The sequence below is a fragment of the Podarcis melisellensis genome (assembly GCF_964234715.1).
Source record: "Podarcis melisellensis genome assembly, chromosome: 12".
NCBI lineage: Eukaryota > Metazoa > Chordata > Lepidosauria > Squamata > Lacertidae > Podarcis > Podarcis melisellensis.
Genome location: NC_138544.1, coordinates 19,884,961 through 19,898,001, shown reverse-complemented (window position 1 = coordinate 19,898,001; position 13,041 = coordinate 19,884,961). Strand labels below are relative to the sequence as shown.

The window sequence follows — 13,041 nt, the reverse complement described above, 5'->3', positions numbered from 1 at the left end:
ATACCTCCGCTATGTTTCATAACATAAACAATTATCCCACTTTAAAGCTCTATTTGTAGGTGTTGTGATGAGCTCTTTTTGGAGACATTAGCAATCATAACGCAGTAGATCCTGCAAGCATTTTCTGCAAGTGATTCTGGCCTCAGTCCAATTTCAATAATAGTTGTTGTTTTAATTTGGAAACAACTGTTTCTAATGTGTCATCAAGCTCCGAGCTCAAAAATCTGAGAAGTCTGCTCCATACTTTCACTTAGCCACTTGCCCACGTTTTATTTTCTACAATGTTTTTGTGCTTAATATGCCCCTCCCCAATTAAAAACACCCGTATGCCATTTAGCTTTCTCTTTTTTTCAACTTCTTTAATACACAAGAGGTTTTGAAACTATAGTTCAATATCGGTCAGTTGTTTTGCCGGGGGGCGGGGCAGCTGTAGAAAATTACTCATTGCCACTGAAATGCAGTACTCGGCCGTCAGTTTTGTGACTGCAGAATCAAATATTTAATATTTGTTTTACTTCTAGATTATCTGTAGTATACATGTACATATACATACCCTCCAACATTTCACCAATGAAAATAGAAATGCCATTATTATTATTCCATTTATACCCTGCCCATCTGACTGGGAAGCAAAATCCATCCTGTGTTGACATATTAAAAATGTAATTAATGCAAACATACAAGTTAAAAAACCTATATAAAAACATAGTAAAACATCAAACTTTTTAAAAAAACTTCCCTATAAAGGGCTGCCTTCACATGGCTTGGGGTGTTGGATAATTCTATACGCTTCTCCATTTCTCAGATGAAAATAGGGACGTCCTAAGGAAAAGCAGGTCATTTCAGGATCAAATCAGAAACAGGACGGCTTCTGTAAATCTGGGACTGTCCCTGGAAAATAGGGACACTTGGGCAGTCTGCATATGCAGCCTTCGAGGCAATATAGGACTTAAACTGCAGCATTCTGCATTCCACTGGGTTTATTCTATACCCTTGGCTTTTCAGCCTCAAGCAACCTGCTATACCGAAGGCGTTATGAACAATCTGGCGGACTGCCACGTCAGGTTGTCATGTCATGTAGGTTACGTGTTGTGTAGGCCTGCTCCAAAGACATAATTTACTATAATTTAACTTGCCATGGCAAAAGGGTCAAATAAGTGCTTTTGTTGCACACAGCTGACAATTTCATTAATTATAAGAATTAAAGCATTCAGAACAGGAAAAATTTGTGCGGTGTGGGGCTGAGACACAAATGTCTTGCTGTCCTTTCCAGATTTCCTGCCTCCGCGCTGTGGAAACCTTGGTTTGCCTATACTTTTTTTTAAAAAAAGTAAAAAAAGAACACTCCTCTTTCTGGCCATAGTGTCTCGTATCAATACTACCCGTAAACAATTATATAATATGAAACAATGTAAGTAGCAATTTATCCTTCAAACGCACAGGTGTTAGTGATAGGCTGCATTGTAACAGTTGCGCAAAGGACCTCTATAAGGTTACGCCATTGACAAAGATCTAGAACAATGTCACAATTATATTTCACAGTATAAAGTCTTTTCCCATATGAGAGCATAAGTGGAGCTGTTGTTTACCAGCAAAGAGAACCAGACATCTATGGGAAACTCACAAGCAGAAGTCAAAAGGCAATATCTCTCTTTCCTGTTGCTTCTTGGCAGTTTCTATACAGAGGTATAAAGGCTTCTCGAGGTAACATATAGTTATCATGATTTGCAGCCATTAATAGGGTTAACTTCAAGGAATTTATGTCTATTTTCCTGCTTGCAGACTTCCTACAGGCATCTGGTTGGCCACTGAAAACAGGATGGCATTGGCAAGCAAAAAGGACATTCAAAGACCTTATTGATGCCCAGATGAGGGGTGGGTGGAGTGGGGTTGTCTGAGGGCCACATTCCATTCGGGATAACCTTTCAAGGGCCACATGCAAGTGGTGGATGGCCCAAGGCAGAAGTGGGTGGCCCCACAAACACACATTGTACCTTTGTATACACTAGTGGCCAAAATTGTGGAAACTTTTTGGGAAAAATGTATTTCTGAAGTTTGATGGCGCATAACACCACTTTTATTTTTTTTTAGTAATACCATAAAATTATATATCAGTGCAAAGATAATTTAATGAAGACTGTAACGCAACAAAGTTTGTTCAATTATCTGTATTCTATCAAAAGTTACAGCCAAATAACCAGAAAAAGGAAGCACAACTTGCTTAGGTTGATAGGCAGTAGCTTTCCTTCATTTGAATGTAGCCAATGAGCAGGAGCGTTTAGAGAGTCAATCAAGTGGTAAAGGTAAAGGTAAAGGAAACCCTGACCATTAGGTCCAGTCGCGGACGACTCTGGGGTTGCAGCGCTCATCTCGCTTTACAGGCCGAGGTAGCCGGCGTACAGCTTCTGGGTCATGTGGCTAGCAGGACTAAGCCGCTTCTAGCAAACCAGAGCAGCGCACGGAAATGCCGTTTACCTTCCCGCCGGAGCGGTACCTATTTATCTACCTGCACTTTGATGTGCTTTCGAACAGCTAGGTTGGCAGGAGCAGGGACCGAGCAACGGGAGCTCACCCCGTCGTGGGGATTCGAATCACCGACCTTCTGATCAGCAAGCCCTAGGCTCTGTGGTTTAACCCACAGCGCCACCCGCGGAAATACACTTTTTCCAAAAGGTTTCCACAATTTGGCCACTAGTGTAGCTGACACTTGCACACTTCTTTCTGTTCTCCATCTAGGAAGGCAAAAAGTCACAGATCAGCAAGGCTGTCAGGGAACTGCCATCGGAAAGAGAGATGGTGCAGAGGCTCCAGCAGACTCGGAGAGATTCTGCAGCGGAGGAGGGAACCAGCAGGGGGAGAGCAGAAGCTCCGGCAGAAGGGGAGTCGGAGGAGGGAGGGCTCTGGGATACTTCTAGTGAGAATAGTGCAGAGGTAACAAGACCCCCGTTGGCAACTCCCACCCTTCGCCGGAAGCTGTCACGCAGAGAGTCACGAAGGCGCATGTCCGTGAAACAACTTTTATGTTGGCGTAAATTTCGTAGACGCCCACTGTCAGATTCTACCAGCGACTAACGGAGTCACGCCTTGGGAGGCTCCGTTAGTGCCTCGGTTTGGTTGACCAGCCAAACACCAGAGGGATCAAGCTTTTACGCACAAGCAGCTCATTGTCCCATCAAAGCAATCTGACAGTCTTTGAAAGCAGCTTGTGCAAGCAGAGGGCATCATGAGCGAACCAGCCGGAACCGCAGGAGCTGGAGCTGGAGCAGGTCCAAGCCTGGAGGAAAGGTACAGGGCGATGGAGGTCCAGCTCGCGCTGCAAACGGCGAGGCTTGAGGAGAGGAGGGCTCAAGATGCGGATAAGGGGAAAACCGCCCCACTTGCCAGAAAGGTGCCTGGATTGGTGCAGAGATTTGGGGGGGATCCCAGGAACTATCAAGCCTTTAGAACGGAGATGCAATATGCTCTCAATCTACTGTTTGATGACTTCACCGATGAGAACTCTAGAGTGGCGTACGTAATTAGCCATCTAGAGGGAGGGGCGAGGGACTGGGTTCGACCCCTGATGGCAGCCAATAATGATATCTTAAAGGACACGAGGAAGTTTTTTCGCGCCATGGACTTGATGTTTTCCAGCGAGATTGAGCAGGGGGTGGTGCGGAGGCAGTTGATGGGGTGCAAACAGGGGAGCCGATCTGTACGTGAGTACTGGACTGAGTTCACTATGCTTATTCATAGACTGGGGTGGGATCTAGCAAGTGAACCTATTCAAATGTTATTTGAAGAAGGGCTCTCTCCGACCGTGAAAGATGAACTTTCCCGGGCGCCCAGGGCGGAGTCTATGGATCAGCTGACTAAATCTGCACTGTCCATAGGAGCGCGCCAAGAAGCAAGAGCTTTGGAAAAGCGGGAAGGAAAGGGGGAACGTTGGAAGGACTTCCGCATTCCAGAGATTCCGGAGCAGTCTTTCCCGCCCGCAGAGCCGATGGAACTGGGAACAGCGCGCGCGCAGTTTCAAACACCAGTGAAGGGCGGAAGAAGGAGGGAAAGAGTGCCAAGAGATGTTATCTCTGCCAACAGCCAGGGCACTTTGCCAGAGTTTGTCCGCAAAGGAAGGAATGGCAGGGCATGGCGGGAACTGTTGGGGGAAAGGAGGAAGGAGAAATAGAGGAGCAAGTAAAAGCCAACGCCTGGTTGCCAACATCAGGGCACAGCAGCCAGGCCAGGGAGTAGTGAATGTGCCCACGCCGGAACCTCCAAGACCAGCGCTTGTGATAGAGGTGTTGCTGGAACTGTCAAACGGACACCCACTAAAGATAAAAGCGCTATTGGATTCAGGCAGCTCCTGTAATTTCATGAGTAAGGAGTTTGCTGCTGAACACCAGATACAAACTCTCCCATTAAGTAAGCCTTTGCAAGTAACCACGATTGATGGGAGGGAACTGTTGGGGGGAGAAATGAGCCAACAGACTGTACCAATGATTATGAGGGTGGCAAGACACACAGAACTGATAGCGTTTAATGTAGCCACCTTGGGAGGAGCTCCCATCATTCTGGGAATGAGCTGGCTGGCACTACACGATCCGCTAGTAGGCTGGCATCAGAGGGTGGTTTCCTTTGGTTCAGCACATTGCCTAGAACACTGCAAGGAGGGAGAGGGTCAGGCAGGGGCCAGAGCCACTCTAGCAGGGATGGAAGTGACTGACAAGGGGAAGGTGCCACCACAATACGCTGATTTGATTGACGTCTTCAGTGAAAAGGAAGCAGATAAACTGCCCCCGCACAGACCCTTTGACTGTCAAATCACCTTACTCCCAGGAGCACAATTGCCAGTGGGCAAGCTGTATGCCATGTCAGACCGTGAGATGCAGGAGTTAAGGGAGTTCATTGACAAGAACCTCAAGCGAGGTTTCATCAGAGAGTCACGAGCGGTGGGGGGCAGCCCAGTGTTCTTTGTGGACAAAAAAAACACGGGCAAACCCAGGCTTGTGTGTGATTTCAGGGCCCTAAATGCTGTGTCAGAACCAGTGACTTTCCCTATGCCCAGAATTGATGACATTCTGACACGGGTGAGAAAAGGGAAGATTTTTACCAAGCTGGACCTTAGGGGGGCATATAACTTGATACGTGTGAGGAAGGGGGATGAGTGGAAAACCACTATGTTCACCCCCTTGGGGGCGTTTGAGTACCTAGTTATGCCTTTTGGATTACAAGGGGGCTCCGCCTGCTTTCAATCATTCATGAATCACGTCCTGGGGCCATTGCTTTACAAGAACTGCGTGGCATTCTTAGATGACGTCCTGGTGTACTCAGAGAATGAGGAGCAGCATGTGCGAGATGTCAGAGAAGTACTGAGCAAACTGCGAGAAAATCGGCTGTGGGTGAAACTGGAGAAATGCCAGTTTCATAGCAGGGAGGTGGAATTCCTGGGGTACCGGTTGTCTGACAAGGGGTTGGCTATGGATCCCAGCAAGGTTCAAGCGGTACTGGAATGGAAAACACCAAAGACCAAGAAGGACGTGCAAAGGTTCCTGGGCTTCGGAAACTTCTATAGGAAGTTCATCAAGAACTTTGCCCATTTAACAGCGCCCATCACGGATTGTCTTAGCAGCAAGAAAAAATTTGCTTGGACGGAAGAAGCGCAAGGGGCATTCGAACGCTTAAAGGCAGCGTTTGCGTCGGAGGAGCAACTTTTGCACGTGGATCTACGGCAACCAATGCGAGTGGAGACTGACGCGTCAGACCGAGCGGTAGGGGCCGTGCTTCTCCAGCCGGGGAAAGATGCGTCTGAATGGAGACCGTGTGCATTCTTCTCGCGGAAGTTGAACAAATCCGAGAGGAACTACACAGTATACGACCGAGAACTGCTCGCCATTCATGAAGCATTCCGGAGATGGCGGCACTTGCTGATTGGGGCGCAGCACAAGGTTCAAGTCCGGACTGACCACAAAAATCTGGAGTACTGGAGAACAGCCCGAGTGCTGAACCAGAGACAAGTGAGATGGGCCCAGGAGTTCTCCAAATTCAATTTTGAGATTCGTTACGTGCCAGGGTCCGAAAACGTAAGGGCGGACGCTCTTTCCAGAAAGCCTGAGTACTTAGAGGGGGAGGGCGCGCCGGAAGCAAGGCACGTAATCCCTGAAGACCGCTGGGTGTGTGGGGCGGCTTTGGTGGGGCAGAAAGAACTGTTAGAGGGTACGGAGAACGACGAATACGCCCAAGAGAAACTCAGAGAACTCAGGAGGACAGAGGAGAACACAGGGGGGTTTGAAGAAAAGAGTGGGGCGTTGTATTACAAAGGGGCACTGTACATACCCGATGGGGAACTGAGGGGCAGAGTACTCAAGCAGTTGCATGATAGCCCCACAGCGGGGCATTTTGGACAGCACAAAACCATGTGGTTGGTTACCAGGGAGTTTTGGTGGCCCAAGGTGAGGGAGGATGTACGGGAATATGTCAGGGGTTGCGACAGGTGCCAGCGAGCGAAAGGGGAGAGGGTGGCGCCAGCGGGGCTCTTACAACCCTTACCCACACCAGAAAGGCCATGGGAGGCAGTCTCCATAGATTTTATGACGGACCTGCCAAAATCCAAGGGCAAAACAGCGGTCATGGTAGTGGTAGATCTATTAACTAAGATGTGTCATTTTATAGCCTGTTCACATGCGGTCACAGCGGAGAAAACCACCAAGTTGTTCGTAGAGCATATTTTCCGGTTGCATGGCGCCCCCTTGAGGGTGGTCAGCGACAGAGGGAAACAGTTTACTTCCAGGTTCTGGAGGAAACTTATGAGCTTACTGCACGTGGAAATCAATTTCTCCACTGCCCGGCACCCGGAAACAAATGGGCAAGCGGAAAGGGCAAACGGGATTTTACAACAATACCTGAGGTGTTATGTAAAGGACCGAGAAAATGATTGGGTAGATAAGTTACCTCTGGCAGAATTTGCCTACAACAACGCTGAGAACGTGTCCACAGGGCTGAGTCCCTTTCTGGCAAATTATGGGTGTCATCCCAGGGCATTTCCAGGAGAAGGAGGGGAGAGGTGGAGTGTGCCGGCGGCGGAACATTTTGTTGAAGAGATGGAAGCCATCCACCGTCAGCTACAACTTAACTTAGAGAGAGCCAAGGAAGAATATAAAAAGCAAGCAGACAAAAATAGGAGGGAAGGTGAAACTATAAGGGTGGGAGACCGGGTGTGGCTATCCACCCAGGGACTACCTTTCAAGGGGGGTTGTAAGAAACTGAAACCCAAAAGATTGGGACCCTTTGAGGTCATACAGCAGGTGAACCCAGTAGCATTCAAACTCAGACTGCCCAGTCACATGAAATTGCACCCAGTATTTCACAGGTCATTACTGTCGCCGTACCGAGAGGGACGTGAATGGGGGGGAGAGCGTGAGAGAGAGGTCTCCCGAACGCCCGTGATAGAAGAGAGAGAACGCGACATGAACGTGGCAGGAATCATTGATTCCAGGTGGAAGGGGGATCAGGTGGAATATCTGGTAGAATGGGAGGGGGAAGTAGAGTCGGAAAACACTTGGGTACCCGCTGAGGTAGTCAATGACGAGGTTTTAATAGAAACATTTCATCGGCGTTTCCCAAAAAAACCGCAACCAGTGGCACGATTTAGAAGGGAACACTTTGGGACCACCGATGAGGAAGGAGAGTTTGGAGGGTTCCCAGAGTCAGGGGTGGGTGAGGAAGCCGACTCCGACGAAGAAGAGGAAGACGGGGAGAGAGACGGTACACCATGGTTAGAAGTGTTTGAATCCTCGGACGACGAGGAGAGTTCCTTTAGGGGCTTTCCGCCCTCACCGCCAGTGGGAGAGGAAGCGGGGGGTGAAGGGGGCCCTGAGGGGGAGGTGGATGTCAGGGAACTGCCATCGGAAAGAGAGATGGTGCAGAGGCTCCAGCAGACTCGGAGAGATTCTGCAGCGGAGGAGGGAACCAGCAGGGGGAGAGCAGAAGCTCCGGCAGAAGGGGAGTCGGAGGAGGGAGGGCTCTGGGATACTTCTAGTGAGAATAGTGCAGAGGTAACAAGACCCCCGTTGGCAACTCCCACCCTTCGCCGGAAGCTGTCACGCAGAGAGTCACGAAGGCGCATGTCCGTGAAACAACTTTTATGTTGGCGTAAATTTCGTAGACGCCCACTGTCAGATTCTACCAGCGACTAACGGAGTCACGCCTTGGGAGGCTCCGTTAGTGCCTCGGTTTGGTTGACCAGCCAAACACCAGAGGGATCAAGCTTTTACGCACAAGCAGCTCATTGTCCCATCAAAAAGGCCAAAACACTTAGTGATAGTGCAAACAGGGCTGGTGAAAGTCAGAGCCAGGGAGAGGCGCCAAGCTGAGAAGAGTCCGAGCAAGACAGAGAAGTTTGGAGAGCCTTTGCGCAACTGTTATCTTGGTTCCAAGATCTGAGGTTCCCCACTCCTGATTGAGGGAAACAGACACAACAGGAAGAGCCATGGTACCGTTCTCTTATAGAAAATTAAGCTGGTGTTCTCTCAGGCAGAGATCTGCCTCACCTCCCACAGTGAAAAGATAGAGCTCAGCAGGTAGAACATGAGACTGTCTCGCCAGAGTGGTGCATGCTCTGGTTATCTCCTGCTTGGACTACTGCAATGCGCTCTGTGTGGGGCTACCTTTGAAGGTGACCCGGAAACTGCAACTAATCCAGAATGTGGCAGCTAGACTGGGGTCTGGGAGTGGCTGCCAAGACCACATAACACCGGTCCTGAAAGACCTACATTGGCTCCAAGCACAATTCAAAGTATTGGTGCTGATCTTTAAAGCCCTAAAGGGCATCGGCCCAGTATACCTGAAGGAGCGTCTCCAACCCCATCATTCAGCCCAGACACTGAGGTCCAGCTCCAAGGGCCTTCTGGCAGTTCCCCTGCTGCAAGAAGTGAGGTTACAGAGAACCAGGCAAGAGGGCCTTCTCGGTAGTGGCACCCACCCTGTGGAACATCCTCCCACCAGATGTCAAGGAAATAAACAACTGTCTGACTTTTAAAAGACATCTGAAGGCAGCCCTGTATAGGGAAGTTTTTAATGTTTGATGTTTTATTGTGTTTTTAATATTCTGTTGGGAGCCACCAAGAGTGGCTGGAGAGATATAAATAATAAATTATTATTGTTATTATTACTCTTAAATCTCAGGTTCCCCTCAGATTGGGCAAAATAGTCCTAAATTGTCAACTCTACAACTGTACGATTCTATGAACACATTGGAACTATCACACTGCATTACGCATTGTTTTGTGCGCAAAGCCCTGAACTCAAGATGGTAACCTAGATTTCAACAGACAGCAGTTCTATTAAAAAAGATTGTTGGAGTAAATAGATGGAAAAATTGAATGTCCTCGACAACCCTATACTACCATTAGCAAAATCCCAACCAACGTCAGTAGTTTATTTAGGAAATTCCTGTGGCGAGGAGGGCACATGGAACTATCTGGAAGCAGCAGGAGGTAAATCATGTTTCATACTTGGCAAACGATACACAAACCTACCGAGGGAGAGGGAGCAGATCTTTGTGGCATCCTTTTAATCAGCAATCACATAGATCATTTCAACTCTGCTCCTCTCCTTTTGCCATTTTAAACTCTAGCAGACAACACAAAATATTGACTATGAAAGCAGAATCCTTGTTCCTGACTGTCAGACGAAAGACAGCTAAAAACCAGCGTTTCGTGGAACAGGGCCTGACATACTTCTGTCTGACTTCTCTGCTCATATTTGGATGAGGAAGACTGGAATACCCTCAGGGAGGTCAGCTACCAAGTCACATCTGATTTAATTATCAGTGATAGGAACATGCAAATTTTGATCCCGACTTCCACTTGAGAGATTAGCGCCTCAATAAATTCTGAGGAGGCCTCGCCAACCAGCTGCGTTATCCCAACACTTCCTGAACCAAAGAAAGGCAACAATTTGTACCTTTACAACACAACTCCCTTTGTTTAGATTTCCCCCCACTTTCACTAGCCCCCAAAGTTTAACACGACAGACCACGTAGGACACCACAGTGCTCAAATTCAGCTGTCTTGCAGCGCTGCAGCTAGGAATTGAGGACAAACTACCATATCTTAACTAGAAAACCAAGTATGCACCTCTACTGGCTTGTCCGCCGCCCCAACCTTTTTCTGTCGTTTTCTAGCATCCCTGCCTCAATCTGAAAGATCTTGATAATCTGGCAGTCCTAATTTTAATCCTGGAAAAGTTCATCTGCAAAATCTTAACCTAAACCATAGGAAATTGCCATACATGAAGTCAGATCGTTGGTCGGTTTAGCTCAATGTTTTCTACACCAGGACTGGGGGTCTGCGGCCTTCCAGATGTTGCCAGACTTCAGCTTCCATCATACTTGGCCATTTGACATGCTGGCTGAGGTTGGTGGAAGTTGCGAGTCCCTATCCTTGGACTACTGGCTGAAAGCAGCTGCCCAGGCTTTTGGACAAAGCATCTTGCTTAAGGCTACCCACAGTCATCGCTGGAATTCAACCTGGCGCATTCTGCATGTGTGCTGCCATTGGGTGATGGCTGAAAACACCAGGAGGAAGATGTTTTCCTCCCCCCCCCCCATCAATTGCAGCTTTCTGGAGCCTGCTAGCTAGGGATGATGGGAATCGTAGTCCTAGCTAGGAATGATGGGAGTTGTAGCCCCACAACAACTTGGGGACCCAGGCTTTTCCTCTGCCCACCCTTCCAATGTTTAAGCTAGCTGAAATGTGTCCTTGAAGTGTGATACAGTGGTACCTCGGGTTACATACGCTTCAGGTCACATACGCTTCAGGTTACAGACTCCGCTAACCCAGAAATAGTGCTTCAGGTTAAGAACTTTGCTTCAGGATGAGAACAGAAATCGTGCTCTGGCGGCAGGAGGCCCCATTAGCTAAAGTGGTGCTTCAGGTTAAGAACAGTTTCAGGTTAAGTACGGACCTCCAGAACGAATTAAGTACTTAACCCGAGGTACCACTGGGATGCTTCTTAACTTTCCTGCATGCTGGATGGAAAAGTGTGCATAGCAACTTTTGCCTTTTGCATGGCTGGCCTGCAGCCTACCTTATACAAGGTATGATTCACACCTGTTGCTCTGCCGGCCATGGCCGTAGCCAGGATTTTGGGGGGGGCAGGCAGAACCTCAGTTTGCTATGTACTTTTATTGAATTTTATTGATTGGGGGCAGATGCCCCTCCCTGCCCCCCCTTGGCTCCCTTGCCCATGCTGCCGGCTTTGGCATTTATTTATTGCCTCGGGTCCTGCCTACTATTGGGCAAGCCATAATTAGCTCAGTCAGTAGAGCATGAGACTCTTAATCTCAAGGTTGTGAGTTTGAGCCCTGAGTTGGGCAAAAGATTCCTGCATTGCAGGGGGTTGGACTAGATGACCAGGGGATCCCTTCCGACTCTACCATTCTGTGATTCCATAATCTGGAAAGTTGCCCACGAGGGTATGCGACGGGGAGGGGGCAGAAAGGGTTTTCCCCCACCCCTAACTCCGCCTTACACACAGGAACTTGAACCCCATTGATCTGAGTGGGATTTGCGTTGGGCCCCACTCACACGTTACTAAATTCCGGAGGAAGTCTTGTTCCCTGCCCACAGGGCTGGGAGAGTAAGAGCCAGCTTCCCCTTGTGGGATGGGCGCATCCCAGCCCCATTGCCACCCCGGGGTGGCGAGAGGAACAAGTCCCACGCCATAAATGCTTTTTTTCGTTTCCGAGGGAAACGCGCAGAGACACGGGATCATCACACTTCGCGGGCTGTCAGCTCTCCGAGGGCTGACTAATCCGCTTTAATCATCTTGAAAGGGGGCCAAGTCGTCGCTTTCTGCGGTTTTGTCCTGGCCGAGGCACTTCCTTTTCCAACCGCCCTTGTCGCCGCCGCCGCTGGAGAAACTAATCAGCTCTTAATGACCCACGTGCAGGAGATGAGAGGCGCTCCGTCCTCCTCCTCCTCCTCCCCTCGAAAGGACCAGAAGCGCGGAGTCGGAAGGGAGCCCCGGGGTCATCTAGACCAACCCCGCGTAACGCGCGCCCATAATCCCTCCCTCCCTCCTCTGGAAACTCCCATTTCTATCCTGCGGGCCTCCCCGTTTGCCGCGTTACGAAGTCCCTGCCTGCCTGCCTCCCGCTCCGTCCAGTCTCCGCCTCCGTCCGCGTCGCGCTAGCTTTTGCAAAGCAACCCCCTCTGGGCAGGGAAGGGAGAGACGGGGAGGAGGAGGAGGGCCGGAGGGCGGCTGGCCGGGCCGGGGGCGCGAAGGGAGGAGGGCCTCACCTGCCAAGCGCGGGCTCGGAAGACCCAAAGCGAGACGCCGGCGAGGCTCCGGCGCTTCCCACGGCGAGAGGCGGCCTGTGTCCTCGAGTGACCCGGTCGGGGGCGGGCGGGAGAGCGAGAAGGAGGGAGGGAGGGCGGGAGGCAGCGAAAGGGAGAGCGCGCAGGCGAGGGAGTGACACAAATGGAGCAGGACGCCGGGTTCTCTGGGCAAAACAGAGGCGGCTCTTTCCTCGCTGGGCGCACTCTCTCTTCTCTCCCCCCCCCCACCCGCTCCCGCTCCGCTTTCTCTTGCCCCGACACGCGCCGGCTGGTTCACACGACAGGGCGAAACTCGCAAATAGATTGCTTTCTCTTGCCCTTACACGCGCCGGCTGGTTCACACGACCGGCGGAACTCGCAGCTAGATATCCGTCGCGTGTCGGGGCAACAGAAAGCAATCGAGCTGCGCGCTAGACACGACAGGGGAAACTCGCAGGCTGACGTTCGGGGATGCCAGGCGCGCTGAAGAAGGCGCCGGGCGCAGCTGGATTGCCAGCCCCTCCTCCTAGCCCCAATATATACATATTGCTTTTATTAAAGTTTTTTTTTTAATCTGTGTTGCAAAACACATGGGAAAATAAGGTACATCGATTGCCCCTTTCCCTTATTAAAGTATATGCCGGCACCGATCCTACCCATATTTCCTCGAAAAGGGGCCACTTCAGGGGGGCGGGAGGGGGGCAGCTGCCCTCCTAAATCAATACAAAGCAATACAGATCTGAGG

General features: G+C 50.0%; 1 protein-coding gene across 1 annotated transcript in view; it reads right to left on the bottom strand.

Annotated features, from left to right (window-relative positions):
* The window catches only part of THRB (thyroid hormone receptor beta), a 188,098-nt gene extending 175,717 nt beyond the window's left edge, over positions 1–12,381 (bottom strand). Inside the window, exon 1 of the mRNA XM_081883409.1 lies at positions 12,279–12,381. The gene's annotated coding sequence lies outside the window, so the exon portion shown is untranslated. The remainder of the gene's footprint in view (positions 1–12,278) is intronic.
* Positions 12,382–13,041: the final 660 nt, after the last annotated feature.